The sequence below is a fragment of the Cydia fagiglandana genome, chromosome 11 (genome assembly GCF_963556715.1).
Source record: "Cydia fagiglandana chromosome 11, ilCydFagi1.1, whole genome shotgun sequence".
Taxonomy (NCBI): domain Eukaryota; kingdom Metazoa; phylum Arthropoda; class Insecta; order Lepidoptera; family Tortricidae; genus Cydia; species Cydia fagiglandana.
In genome coordinates, this window is record NC_085942.1 from 10,701,478 (window position 1) to 10,716,465 (window position 14,988).

The window sequence follows — 14,988 nt, forward strand, 5'->3', positions numbered from 1 at the left end:
TATATACCCTCCTTATAGTACAATACGAGTAACAATACAACGGCGACACAGTCCGGTTCGCTGACGTCGTAGAACCTAAAATACGCCTTTGTACAGTTGAAGAGACAACTCCGCTATGAAGTGCTACAGTCGTAGTGAAGTAATCTCGCGTGTAGAGGAAAGAGGAAAATTGTACTACGGCGGCGATATTGTAGCGACAGTATGACGTCAACTTACAGGAGAAATATTAAGAAAAAAAATATCAAAAATAAATATCCAGAACATGGTCGAAAATAATATCTATTTCAATATTCAGATGATTTTGGCTCCACGAAAAATCGTTAAAATCTGATAAACCAATTTTTAATCCATTTCTGATTGTAGTTATAGGAGTTAAACCTTATGACACTCGCAGTCTTAATGATGAAGTCTTAAATAATAGTAACCGAGTAATGGGTGTACAGTTTTATTGATAATGCCTGGAATACGTACCCAAACTTTTTGTACATATAAACCAGCACCAAGACGTACCTATTTCAGTCAGTCGTCTAGTCGATTAAATTATTAGATTATTACGTTGGATATTTAAACATCGTATATGGGAGCCTTCAAATATAGGGGCCAATTGGGCCAAGGAGTGATATGGAGCCATTCTGTGGAATTTGCCATGACTGAATGTAACGAATGTAAAAATTAGATCAAATTGTTCATAATATGGTATATAAGTGTGTTTTCATCAGTAGAATTTAGAAATACACCTAAGAAAATATTGTCCTTAATTATCACATGTTGCTTGTAGATATACATATTAGTAAAAGCACCTAATTTATACCTAACAATTTGTATATCATTTATTTTATGTTCTGTAAGGATATGATGGTCGCACTTGGGTCGTTACAAGCTGATAATGCTAGTGTCCATCTCTTTCAGTCGCGTGGTGTTAAACATTGACGGGTGCTATATCACGTGGATAACACGTACAATAAATAATTTTATTTCATTTTATATTGTCATAATATTTTGCCGTTGCATATTTTTAAATAAAAAGGCGAACCTGTGAATGGACTCGATGAGTCAGTACCAGAATTAACTGAGCGAGTGAGGTGTTTAAAATCTAGAAATACTTACTCTTATTATCTTAACAATAAAGCTGTGTTCAGGGTGCCCAGCCAACATGCCAATCGTTTACGCTCTGTAGCGAACGAAACGCCAATGTCTGTGAATATATGGAAGAGTGAGAGAGATGATTGACTACGCTACGGAGCGTTAACGATTGGCATATTGGCTAAGCACCCAGTATATTTTGAACACCTCATCCGCTTAGCAACTTCTAATACTGACTCTAACATGGTAGTCATTAGAATTTAACGGCAGTAGGTACTGTTATTTGTTAAATAATAGATTAAATATATTTTTATACAATGTATAATAATTATAAATGTTATTTCATCACTTTTGCTCGTAAACTTCAGGTCAACACATAGGCATTCAGGGATATTTCTCCCTGTAAGTAATATCAATGGATGGAAAGTCTTACGGAACAAGGAAATTATAAGTGCTATTTTTTGTAAATCAAGTATAAATAAATTTTAGCTTAAAAATACTCAAAATAGTAAATAATTAACTTTACTCATTAATTTATGGCACATAAACAATAAAGTGAAAGCAATTTAATAGACGTTTTAATTTTGATTATTACTATTTGCAATCATGCTTTATTAAAATTTTATCATAATGGCGAAGGATTTTTTAACTTATCAGCAGAAGCTTATTTGCAGAAGAAAATATTGATTTAGGCCTACAAACAAATTTCGTCGTAAATAAGTGTGATGAAATTGTGTGTGCAGCGGATGATATTACAATTATAAACTCCAGTAGTAAAAAAATCCTGCGGGTCGCGGCGTCCGCATTTTATTTGATTCCTGTCAACAATATTTACCATATCTCCCTTATTGTACAATGTAGAATATTACTTTTTATGGCAAGGACAAATCCATTAAGAAATATAACCGAACCTTAGTTTTAAATTAAATTTAGTTTATAAGTTAAATTTATAAAATAAAATAAAATACGCGGTAACACAACATACTTATAATTCTGAATGGCAATTTAAGTACTTATTGTTAGCTAAAAGTGACATTCCATTTCCAACTGCAGCTGCAATACTGTTCATTTTACTATGGAAATTGACAATGACAGCGACGCGTTTCCATAGTAAAATGAACAGTATTGCAGCTGCAGTTGGAAATGGAATGTCACTCTAACGCTGCGTCTTACATACGTAAGCAACAACTCGCGAACGCGGTGCGGCGCGGCGGGCCCAAGGCGTTCGCGTTCGCAACGAGATCACCCACGTAGGACACTTCTATAGGTATCAAAGGATTGATTCACCCCGCGCCACATCACTTCTCTTCGCGTTCGCGTTCCGCGTGTTGTTCGCATACGTAGTATGCTGCGTAAGTGTACACTCGCTAGGTATTAAGTTAGACTAAAATCATATTAAAATAAGGAGTTTAAAGTAAATAATTTTACGAGCTTGATTGACGCAAAATATTTGTTAAATAAAACTGAATAGGTAAGTTTTTTTCTTTTAGTTAATACTCTGAGTAATTAATACTCTTATTAGGTACTAAATGGAGTTACCTACTTCTCTCATTTAATCATTTCTCAACCGTCATGTTAGTTAGATATCTACAAACAAAAATCAAGTGGATACCTACTCACTCATTTATCAAAATTAATTTAATTTAAATATATAGGTACCGATAGTTGTCGTTATCACTCTCGTTTTTAACTTTATATTAGCTAAATGAAAGTAGGGTATGTTTTATATCTAATCAGAAAGTATTCAGTTACTTTCCTAAGGTCACACACACAGGTTATCTGTCTTTCTTTTCACACTTTTCTATCAAAATACCTAACTCAAAATTAAGGTCATGCAAGTAACAATGGTAGCACATTATTCATTTTTTACCGAACAAAAAGATAAGTGACACAGGGGATTTTGGATTGTAAATGAGACGGTATTGAGGTACAGTCGCCATCAGATATATCGGAGCGGCCAAGGCGTTCACAAATATCTGAACACGCCTCTATTCAGGCGCCGCCAGACGCCTCAGTCAGGGCGTTAGAGTGCGTGTTCAGATATTGTGAACACCTTGGCCGCTCCGATATATCTGATGGCGACTGTACCTACCTAGTAAAGTCTGTGCGGAAAGAGAAGAGTCGTGAAACGTAGGGGAGCCCATTCATTCTATGACTCTTCTTTTTCCTCACAGACCCTACTCGTACTTTATTACAAACAATGTTATACGAGTATATGGACGGTATAAGACGACCTGGTTTAACTTAAAAATTACTTAGAGCCGCATATTCAAAAAGGATAAAATGTCTACTCAGTGTCATTTTAATTATAATTGCATTATTTATTTTAACTTGTAACAATATAAGAAGATAACCTTTAATCCTTGCGATTGTACGAGCAGTACAGAGTGGTGTGACCGTTTTTTTCTTCTTCTTATACACCGTGTTTTTATTGAATTCCGTTAACTTCGGGGTATGGTTAAGTAAGTTTAAGAGAACTAAATGGCATAGTTAATGTTTAAAAAAATTTTTTTTTTTTTGCTTTTTTTATAAAAAAAATTAAGTTCAAAAAGTAATTAAATGTAGCATATAGCGTTGTTGTAACACGGGCATTACATTTAACTCATCCAAACAATTGAAATCTGTGACATATCAATGTCATTTTGAACATCGATCGACCGAGATTGTACTTAAGTTTAGTAGCAAATGTATAAACTCTTTCTAAACACTAATCAATATGTATACCAGCCCTAAGGTAAGTGTACACGCTTGTAGAGGCCTTATAGGAAAAAAATAAATTATTGATTATCTCCGAAATAGAGTTAATTAGAATATCGGTGTCTTTGAGAAAGTTACTTAATTTAATAAGCTCAGGAATGCACCCTTGAAATTAACGGAAATAAAAAAAAACACGGTGTATATTGGTGAGAGTGATAAATATGTTCTGTGTGAAATGTACTTGCATCCCACACTATAATAGCCCCCACCCCAACATGAATTAAATTCGGTATATTACATAATTATGTGCTTCCGCTTTCGTATCCATGGGCATTGGTTTACCTAAAGCAGCACTGTTTTGTTATATTTTCAATATTAATGTACACTTAAAAAAACCGGCCAAGTGCGAGTCGGACTCGCGTTTCTATTAGGTAAGTACATAAGTCCGACTCACGCTTGACTGCACATTTCTAATAGGTTTTCCTGTCATCTAAAGGCAAAGAACTATTTTGTGTATTTTTTTTTCAAAATTTTAGGCCCAGTAGTTTCGAAGATAAAGTGGGGGGAAATGGTCTTAATTAACTTCAAGCCTATGTATTTTAAAATTATAAAAAAAAAACGGGCAAGTGCGAGTCGGACTCGCGCACGAAGGGTTCCGTACCATAATGCAAAAAAAAAAACAAATAAAACAAAAAAAAGCAAAAAAAAAACGGTCACCCATCCAAGTATCAAGTATCCTGACCACTCCCGACGTTGCTTAACTTTGGTCAAAAATCACGTTTGTTGTATGGGAGCCCCATTTAAATCTTTATTTTATTCTGTTTTTAGTATTTGTTGTTATAGCGGCAACAGAAATACATCATCTGTGAAAATTTCAACTGTCTAGCTATCACGGCTCGTGAGATACAGCCTGGTGACAGACGGACGGACGGACGGACGGACGGACGGACGGACGGACGGACGGATGGACGGACGGACGGACGGACGGACAGACGGACGGACGGACAGCGAAGTCTTAGTAATAGGGTCCCGTTTTACCCTTTGGGTACGGAACCCTAAAAACATGTCCACCTTTGGGTCACTAATTTACATATGTGTACCAAATTTCAACTTAATAATCAGTAGTTTCCGAGAAAATAGGCTGTGACAGACGGACAGACAGACAGACGCACGAGTGATCCTATAAGGGTTCCGTTTTTTCCATTTGAGGTACGGAACCCTAAAAAGGATTCCAATCCTACCAATACATATACATATGTGACTACAATTATTTCCTAAACCTGTGACTATTTTATCCCGGTACCTACCTACTTTCTACCAGGCCCCTGTTTCACCAACGTGACAGGTGCGACGAATTGTAAAATCACTGTTGCTGACGTCACAGGCATCCATGGGCTACGGTTACCGCTTACCATCGGGCGGGCCGTATTCCTGTTTGCCACCATCATTGTATCATTAAAAAAAACTTTATGATATCGGAAAAAAACAGATATTTCTCTTGCTAAGTTTATGACAATTGTCACAAGAAACACTACAATTGTCACGAAATTCCGACATATAACTCATTACCTGTCAAGAATTACCTACAATTCTTCTAAATCTTTGACAATTGTCAGAAACTTCGCAGGAGAAATATCTGTTTTTTTCCGATATAATAAAGTTTTTTTAAATAATACAATGATGGTGGCAAACAGGAATACGGCCCGCCCGATGGTAAGTGGTAATCGTAGCCCATGGATGCCTGTGACGTCAGCAACAGTGATTTTACAATTCGCCGCACCTGTCACCGATGTGAAATTGGGGCCAGAAGTTCTGCGAACTTTCTTGAATAACGTAAACACGTAATAATAAAATTAAGACTTTAGTACTTTAGATACTTAAGAAGGCCAAGACGACCTTACTATTCTTATAAAGGTAAGTAGGAATGTAACTAATTCTTGGCTTTCATACACCATCCCACCGTATCTTATATTAAATCAATGTATACGCAACATTGTAAATACATGTAAAATAATATTATGTACTTACTTAATACCTTCTGTCTAAACATATCCTGTTTTTCTATAATATTTCATGTTCCTACATAAATCCTGAATATAAATAACTTGTGTAATATATATACTTAGATACCTACTGTACGAATACGAACAAGATATTATATTTTGCCTTTTCGTTTACGCTCAAATACATAGTATACTAGTTATTATATGTTCCGAATTTGTATTTCCTAGATAAGATAGCGAACAAATCATAACACTTTGATCGCAGCAAGTAATACCTGTACAAGCTCTTCCATAAAAAAACATAGCCACAACCGAATACAGAACCTCCTCCTATGAAATTGAAGTCGGATAATGACCGTTCTTGATCCTATATCCTATGTCTGTATCTAATAGTTGATACCTAACCACGGTATTAAATGCAGTCAAGCGAGATCGAGCTGCTAGAGTCGGACCATGGACAGTTTGCAGCGGATTTGATAGCCCACGCGGTGCAAGTGTCATTTATAGTAGTGTACCCTATGATGGGCGTGGAACCAGTAATGGGACAAAAAACCACAAATCCTGTAAAATAAGTGTCTAAAAGTAGTTTATAAACACTGCCTGTATATTATCATAAATAAGGGTCCTAGAGCTGTTTCAGTTTGAATTTTTATTAAATTTGGTTGTTTTTTAAGAAATTGGCGTCAACCCAAAAGTTGTCGTGTCACTGAAAAAACCGGCCAAGTGCGAGTCGGACTCGCACACGAAGGGTTCCGTACCATTATCTAAAAAAACGGTCACCCATCCAAGTACTGACCCCACCCGACGTTGCTTAACTTCGGTCAAAAATGACGTTTGTTGTATGGGAGCCCCACTTAAATCTTTATTTTATTATGTTTTTAGTATTTGTTGTTATAGCGGCAACAGAAATACGTCAACTGTGAAAATATCAGCTGTCTAGCTATCACGGTTCGTGAGATACAGCCTGGTGACGGACGGACGGACGGACGGACGGCAGAGATGGGCATTTCGTAATTGATTCCTGATTCCACGATTACTCGAAATTACTTTGTAATCTGATTACCGATTCCCAGATTACTTTGTAATCTATAATACCGAATTACTAAGTACAATTCCATTTGAGGAATCAGGAATCAGTTTTTCTAATATTACAATTCCTAGTAATTGGAATCATTGTCGATTCCTCATTACAGGAATGCATTACTTGATTCCTTTCAGATTACATTTTGTACTTCTACTATCAAAAGTACATTTTGATAGTAGATATGTATAGATGTTGTGAATGTTGGCTTACTAGATATAGATGCACCTTACTTGAATCAGGTGAGCAGATTTCGAAAATGATGACAGTTTTGGAATCCGACATGTCTGCCGTGCACTTTGACATAAAAGTCGTCATGGGTGTCGTTTTATAGGTTTCAGGGAGTGCAGAATTTGAAAATGATGACAGTTTTGGAATCCGACATGTCTACCGTGCACTTTGACATAAAAGTCGTCACGGGTGTCGTTTTATAGGTTTCAGGGAGTGCCGGTTTCGAAAATGATGACAGTTTTGGAATCCGACATGTCTGCCGTGCACTTTGACATAAAAGTCGTCACGGGTGTCGTTTTATAGGTTTCAGGGAGTGCAGAATGCGAAAATGATGACAGTTTTGGAATCCGACATGTCTGCCGTGCACTTTGACATAAAAGTCGTCATGGGTGTCGTTTTATAGGTTTCAGGGAGTGCCGGTTTCGAAAATGATGACAGTTTTGGAATCCGACATGTCTGCCGTGCACTTTGACATAAAAGTCGTCATGGGTGTCGTTTTATAGGTTTCAGGGAGTGCAGAATTCGAAAATGATGACAGTTTTAGGATCCGACATGTCTGCCGTGCACTTTGACATAAAAGTCGTCATGGGTGTCGTTTTATAGGTTTCAGGGAGTGCCGGTTTCGAAAATGATGACAGTTTTGGAATCCGACATGTCTGCCGTGCACTTTGACATAAAAGTCGTCATGGGTGTCGTTTTATAGGTTTCAAGGAGTGCAGAATGCGAAAATTATGTCAGTTTTGGAATCTGACATGTCTGCCGTGCACTTTGACATAAAAGTCGTCACGGGTGTCGTTTTATAATGAAATGAAATGAAATATTTTTATTTCGAACATATGGTCCATATATAGGGTTAGTCATTACAGTAACTTATATCTATAGTTAGTATTATAATTAAGACGAAACAAACAAACAAACAAAACAAAACATTCATAGCTTTCGCGGCGGAGCAGCAACAGGTGAGTGTAGCTGTACACACCGCTTGACCAGGGGCGAGTCCCAACGCTGCGCCAGCGTACTTAGGATGCTGTTCGTGCTGCTTCGGCTGCGATTGAGGAGTGACGCGCATCGCTTCCTCATGATGGCGAAAAAACAGTCTGTTCTAGCCTCAGCAAACATTGCTGAGGCGCTACAGTACCGCGGCAACCTAAACAGCATCCTAAATGCATCATTGTACTGGACTCTCAGAGCGCTATACGCCCGCTGCGTAAAATTAGCCCACAGACCGCACGTGTAGAAAGTTTGACAAAAAGCTTTGAACAAAATTAGCTTTACTTCTCTACTGCCACGTGCGAACCTGCGGGATAACATGTTACAGCGGACACACAGCGCTCGGCGCTCCCGCTCGATGTCCTCGTTGTCAGACAGTGTGTCCGTGACCCAGTGGCCCAGGTACTTAAATTTGTCCACTCTCTTTAACGGAGTTCCGCAAAGCTTAACCTCCTGCATTCGGTAACTTTTATTGCCTGATTTAAATTGCAAGAGCTCGCTTTTAGACGCATTGTACCTGAGCCCATGGGCCTCAGCATACCTTTCGCAAATACCTAACATTTTTATGAGACCACCCATCGAGGGGCTCAGCAGCACCATGTCATCAGCATAGCTTAGGTTATTGACACATACGTGTTCTATGTGACATCCAACACAAGCGCTGCTGAGCTCCTCGATGAGGCCATTCATATACAAATTGAAATGAAATGAAATGAAATGAAATGAAATGAAATGAAATGAAATATATTTAATAACAATTGTTACATGTCGAGGTAGGTACAATGTTGACAATACCATAGTGTAAAAAATAACATTTAATTTAATTTATTGAATAATATTTTAATAATTATATAAGCCAATAAATAGCTAACGAATATAATTAATCCAATTAGCTACAGTTTATTCGCATTGTATGTCCATTATTTTCTTGTTTATTTGAATATCTTAATATGTATGTCATAACAATATTATCTAATTTTAAACAATTAATCAACAATCGACAGGCTAAAAAACTCGTCGTATGAATAGAATGTCTCCTGCGTTAACCACTTCTTAAGCCTGACCTTGAAGGCCGCGGTGGAAGTTGCATCTCTAACCGACTTAGGCAGGCGATTGTAAATCGAGGGGCCTAAATAGTACACAGATCGCTCTGACTTGGCGAGTTTGTGTGGTTCCGCGACCAGCCTATTGTGGAGTCTATTACTGCGCAGGATATAGTTGGCGTTCGCTCCTCTGCGCTTGAACATATCGAGGTTCTCGTGTGTGAAAACTGAAACCTGGTATATGAGTAAGCAAGGCAGAGGCAGGATCTTTAAGTCGCGGAAGAGGTCACGCGCAGGGGCATCCTCCGCTTTACCAGCCATCGCGCGGATGGCGCGTTTTTGCTGCGAGAACACACGCCTCCAGTCAGAGGCACGGCCCCACAGCTCGACGCCGTAAGTCAGGAGCGAATGCACTGTCGCGAAATAACACTGTCGCACTGCACCCCTTCCGGCGGTAATCGTCAACCGCCGCAGCGCGAAGCACGCACTTCCCACTCTCTTGCATAGTTCGTCGATGTGCGTTTCCCATGTTAGCGCGCTGTCTAGGTGGAAGCCGAGCAGGCGTGCGCCGTTCACGTGCTGTATAGGGGCACCGCCGGCGCACACCTTCATGGTTGGGCTTGTATGGCCGTTTAGCTTGTATACCATGTAGCTGGTTTTTTCTTTGTTCAGAGCTAAGCCGTTTCTCTGAAACCATTGGTGTAATTGCTCCATGACGAGGTTTAGAGCCACTTCCAACTCCCGCCCAGCGGTAGTGCTGACGACTGCCGTGACGTCATCTGCGTACATGAATATATCGGCGCCTTTTATCGCCTTGGGCAGATCGTTCAGCAAAACGCTGAACAGGGTGTTGGAGAGGCATGACCCTTGAGGGACCCCCATCAAATTTTGTAACTCTGCAGATACAACCTTTCCCCCGTCGCCTACCACCACTTGCGCTCTGTCAGACATAAAGGACAATATTAGCTTGGTGGCTGGGCCTCGGATGCCGTAGTGGGCCAGCTTATTGGCGACGAGTACGTGGTCTGCCGTGTCAAAGGCACGGGACAGGTCGCAGCAGATAACAGCTACGTGGCGCCCCGTCTCGCGAGCGCCCACTACGCAGCGCACTACCTCTCGCACTAGGTCTGTGGTGGACCTGCCCTGGCGGTAGGCATATTGGCTGTCCGACAGTGTATTCCCTTCTGTCCAAAAACTGAGTAGCCTCTTGTTTATACCTACTTCGAAACATTTGCTGGGCACTGGGACCAGGGATATTGGGCGGTAAGATTTTATTACAGATTTTTTACCCTTACCTTTGTAAAGGGGGCTTATTTTTACTTTTTTCAGACTCTCTGGGTATACTCCTGTACGCATGCAGCCATTGAACAGTTCACAAAGAACGTAACTAATTGCGGGACTAGCTCGTTTTAAAAGATTAGCGGAAAGGCCGTAAACGTCGGTACTGTTTTTTGTTGCGATAGAAGTTTTAAATATGTTTGCGACTTCATCTGGTGTAAAAGGCCTGAGTCTTATAGAACTATCACTGGCGACATACCCGTCAGATAAGGAAGAGATACAGCCGCTGTGATCGGCTGCGGGTGCGCCGCATGCGGTGGCAGCCGTTACGAACTCGTGGTTGAGCGCGTCTACCGCGAGTTGTTTGGTTGCAAACTGGCGGCCGGCGCTGTCCGTCAGCAGCTCGGTGTAGTCGACGCGCGGGCGCGGCGCCCGAGCTAGCTCGATGTTTATGGCCTTCCACATTGCTTTACTTTTATTGGGGTTGTTACTGATTAATGAATTAAAATACGTGGTACGTTTACTTTTTAACTTGTTATTGTATGATTTAACTATTTCATTTGTAGCGTCATGTAAAGAAATATTACCTGGGTATTTGTTTGATAATTTAATAAAATCGAAAACTAACAATTGAAAGTCTTTAAGTTCTTTGTCGATCCATGGGTTCTTTTTGGGATGAGTATTTATATTTTTTAATGGAAAATGTATCTCGAGCAGGTATGTGAAGATGTTAACAATTGTAGTTGCGAATTGATTGCAATTGCCCTTGTGCTTAGCCACTATGCCTCTCCAATCTATAGACTCAAGCGCAGTTACAAAAGATGTTATGTTTGTATCGCTAAAAACCCGTTTCGTTATCAGTGGGGACGACGAGTGTGCGATGCGCGGCACGGTGAGTCGCTGCGCTGTATGGTCACTCAGGTTAGTGACAACGCATGTTGCGGACACACGGTCTCCACGGATGTTTGAATATGCGTGGTCCAGCAACGTCGCGCTGTCACCGTCCTTGTACAATGTAGGAGAGCTCAATCCACCCTGTCTGACCCCGCATTGCATCACGTACTCCTTGGACAAGGCGCCCGCCCACTTAACACTGTTTTTTTGGTTACCATACCAATGCTGAAGCAGTGAGATGACGTTACGGGGGACCGTCGTGTCCTTGAGTAGTTTCCTCCATAATAGGTCGTAAGACACCATGTCAAATGCTTTTGACAAATCCAAAAAACAGGCAAATACCGGCGTCTCACGTGACGTATAGTAATGGACGGTCTGCTTAAGACATAGGATTGCGCTTTCAGTCGATAAACCCGGCCTAAATCCGAATTGAGCATCATGTAGTTTAATATTTTGTCCTAAAATGTCATCAAGCAAACCGTCCAGCACCTTGGCCACAACCGTGGCAAGCGATATCGGCCTGTAATTGGATATGTCAGAAGCGTCCCCTGTTTTATTTTTTATGACAGGCACAACAATTGTTTTCACAAGTTCCTCGGGTAAGTAACTATGACTAATACATAAGTTATAGAACATTGACAAGACTACTGGTAAGTGCACACCCGCATGCTTGAGATGCTCAATACTGAGGCCGTCATGTCCTGGCGATTTTCCCCTATGCATCTTACTAATTTTACCAGCAACCTGCTTGGCAGAAAATCTAACGGGCTGGGTACCGACTTCAGCCTCAGCATCGAGCACCCCAAGCGCTTGGCGGGTGAGTCCGGCTGTGAAGTGTTGCTGGAAAGCATTAGCGATAGCAGAGGGTTCTGAATAGTTGGCGACACTTACAGGAAGGCTAGCCCTAGAATTTAATTTAGCAGTGTTTTTCCAGAATTTTCCAAAGTTCCGATTAGAATAATTTTTAGCAATAATGTCCATCTTTATATCATGCTCATGTTTCTGACAGTACTTTAACTTGTTTTTAAAAACTATTTTAGTTTCGCGCATCTTATTGTAGACATAGCCAGCAGCCGGTTTACCATACGTTACCCACCACTGAAACCAAAACCGAGCCTCCCGGTGAGCTTCACCAACGTGTAAATTCCAGCCCGTTATGTACCTATTCTTTCCACGCTTAACACACTTATAGGACTGTTTCGCGGATAATTTTAGTATAGATATTATATTATTATACAAATCTCTTAACTTATTTTTATGATCGGTATTTGAACACATCCTATCTGCGCAGACCGAGAATTCGGTAGGAAAGTTAATATCCTTAAGTTTATTCGTACAACAATTCGTATATTTTTCCACTTGTTCCGAGTCCCGTTCACCCCATTGCACCTTATCAAAGGGACACGAAAGATTAATTTGAACTTTTGCCTTAATCAGCTTAAAATCACATTCCAATAACAAAGGGTAGTGGTCGGACCAATAAACATTGTATAGCACTGCCGCACTAACAACCGTGGTTCGCGCGGCGCTTGTCACCACACAGTGGTCAAGCCATCGTCTAGATCCGTGGGCATTTATAGGTTTCAGGGAGTGCAGAATGCGAAAATGATGACAGTTTTGGAATCCGACATGTCTGCCGTGCACTTTGACATAAAAGTCGTCATGGATGTCGTTTTATAGGTTTCAGGGAGTGCCGGTTTCGAAAATGATGACAGTTTTGGAATCCGACATGTCTGCCGTGCACTTTGACATAAAAGTCGTCATGGGTGTCATTTTATAGGTTTCAGGGAGTGCAGAATGCGAAAATGATGACAGTTTTGGAATCCGACATGTCTGCCGTACACTTTGACATAAAAGTCGTCATGGGTGTCGTTTTATAGGTTTCAGGGAGAGCCGGTTTCGAAAATGATGACAGCTTAGGAATCCGACATGTCTGCCGTGCACTTTGACATAAAAGCGTCATTACGTAAACCTATAAAACGACACCCAAGACGACTTTTATGTCAAAGTGCACGGCAGACATGTCGGATTCCAAAACTGACATAATTTTCGCATTCTGCACTCCTTGAAACCTATAAAACGACACCCATGACGACTTTTATGTCAAAGTGCACGGCAGACATGTCGGATTCCAAAACTGTCATCATTTTCGAAACCGGCACTCCCTGAAACCTATAAAACGACACCCATGACGACTTTTATGTCAAAGTGTACGGCAGACATGTCGGATTCCAAAACTGTCATCATTTTCTAATTCTGCACTCCCTGAAACCTATAAAATGACACCCATGACGACTTTTATGTCAAAGTGCACGGCAGACATGTCGGATTCTAAAACTGTCATCATTTTCGAATTCTGCACTCCCTGAAACCTATAAAACGACACCCATGACGACTTTTATGTCAAAGTGCACGGCAGACATGTCGGATTCCAAAACTGTCATCATTTTCGAAACCGGCACTCCCTGAAACCTATAAAACGACACCCATGACGACTTTTATGTCAAAGTGCACGGCAGACATGTCGGATCCTAAAACTGTCATCATTTTCGAATTCTGCACTCCCTGAAACCTATAAAACGACACCCATGACGACTTTTATGTCAAAGTGCACGGCATACATGTCGGATTCCAAAACTGTCATCATTTTCGAAACCGGCACTCCCTGAAACCTATAAAACGACACCCATGACGACTTTTATGTCAAAGTGCACGGCAGACATGTCGGATTCCAAAACTGTCATCATTTTCTAAACCGGCACTCCCTGAAACCTATAAAACGACACCCATGACGACTTTTATGTCAAAGTGCACGGCAGACCTGTCGGATTCCAAAACTGTCATCATTTTCGCATTCTGCACTCCCTGAAACCTATAAAACGACACCAGTGACGACTTTTATGTCAAAGTGCACGGCAGACATGTCGGATTCCAAAACTGTCATCATTTTCGAAACCGGCACTCCCTGAAACCTATAAAACGACACCCATGACGGCTTTTATGTCAAAATGCACGGCAGACATGTCGGATTCCAAAACTGTCATCATTTTCGCATTCTGCATTCCCTGAAACCTATAAAACGACACCCATGACGACTTTTATGTCAAAGTGCACGGCAGACATGTTGGATTCCAAAACTGTCATCATTTTCGAAACCGGCACTCCCTGAAACCTATAAAACGACACCCATGACGACTTTTATGTCAAAGTGCACGGCAGACATGTCGGATTCCAAAACTGTCATCATTTTCGCATTCTGCACTCCCTGAAACCTATAAAACGACACCCGTGACGACTTTTATGTCAAAGTGCACGGTAGATATGTCGGATTCCAAAACTATCATCATTTTCGAAATCTGCGCCCCCGAAAACTTATATGATACAGTTTCACACAAAAAGTGTATTTATGGCTGGGAGAAGAACGATCAAAAGTATTTTTACACCGAGTAATGTAATTTAGTCTGAACAATATTACGTAATCAGATTACTGGAGTAAATGATTACGAAGGAATCACGATTACACTTGTACTTAGATATATTCAATTCCAAAGGAATCAAGTACGCAAGTAATCAGCGGATTTGATTCCAGTAATTTCGATTACCAAAGGAATCGATTACTAAGGAATTATGATTACTGTAATGTAATGTGTAATTTAATTCCAAAAGGAATTGATTACGCCCAACTCTG

At 40.4% G+C, this 14,988-nt stretch overlaps 1 protein-coding gene across 1 annotated transcript in view; it reads right to left on the reverse strand.

The window, feature by feature from the left end:
* Nucleotides 1-14,988, reverse strand: part of LOC134668991 (multifunctional methyltransferase subunit TRM112-like protein) — a 246,289-nt gene that overhangs the window by 195,080 nt on the left and 36,221 nt on the right. The gene's annotated exons all lie outside the window — the stretch shown is intronic.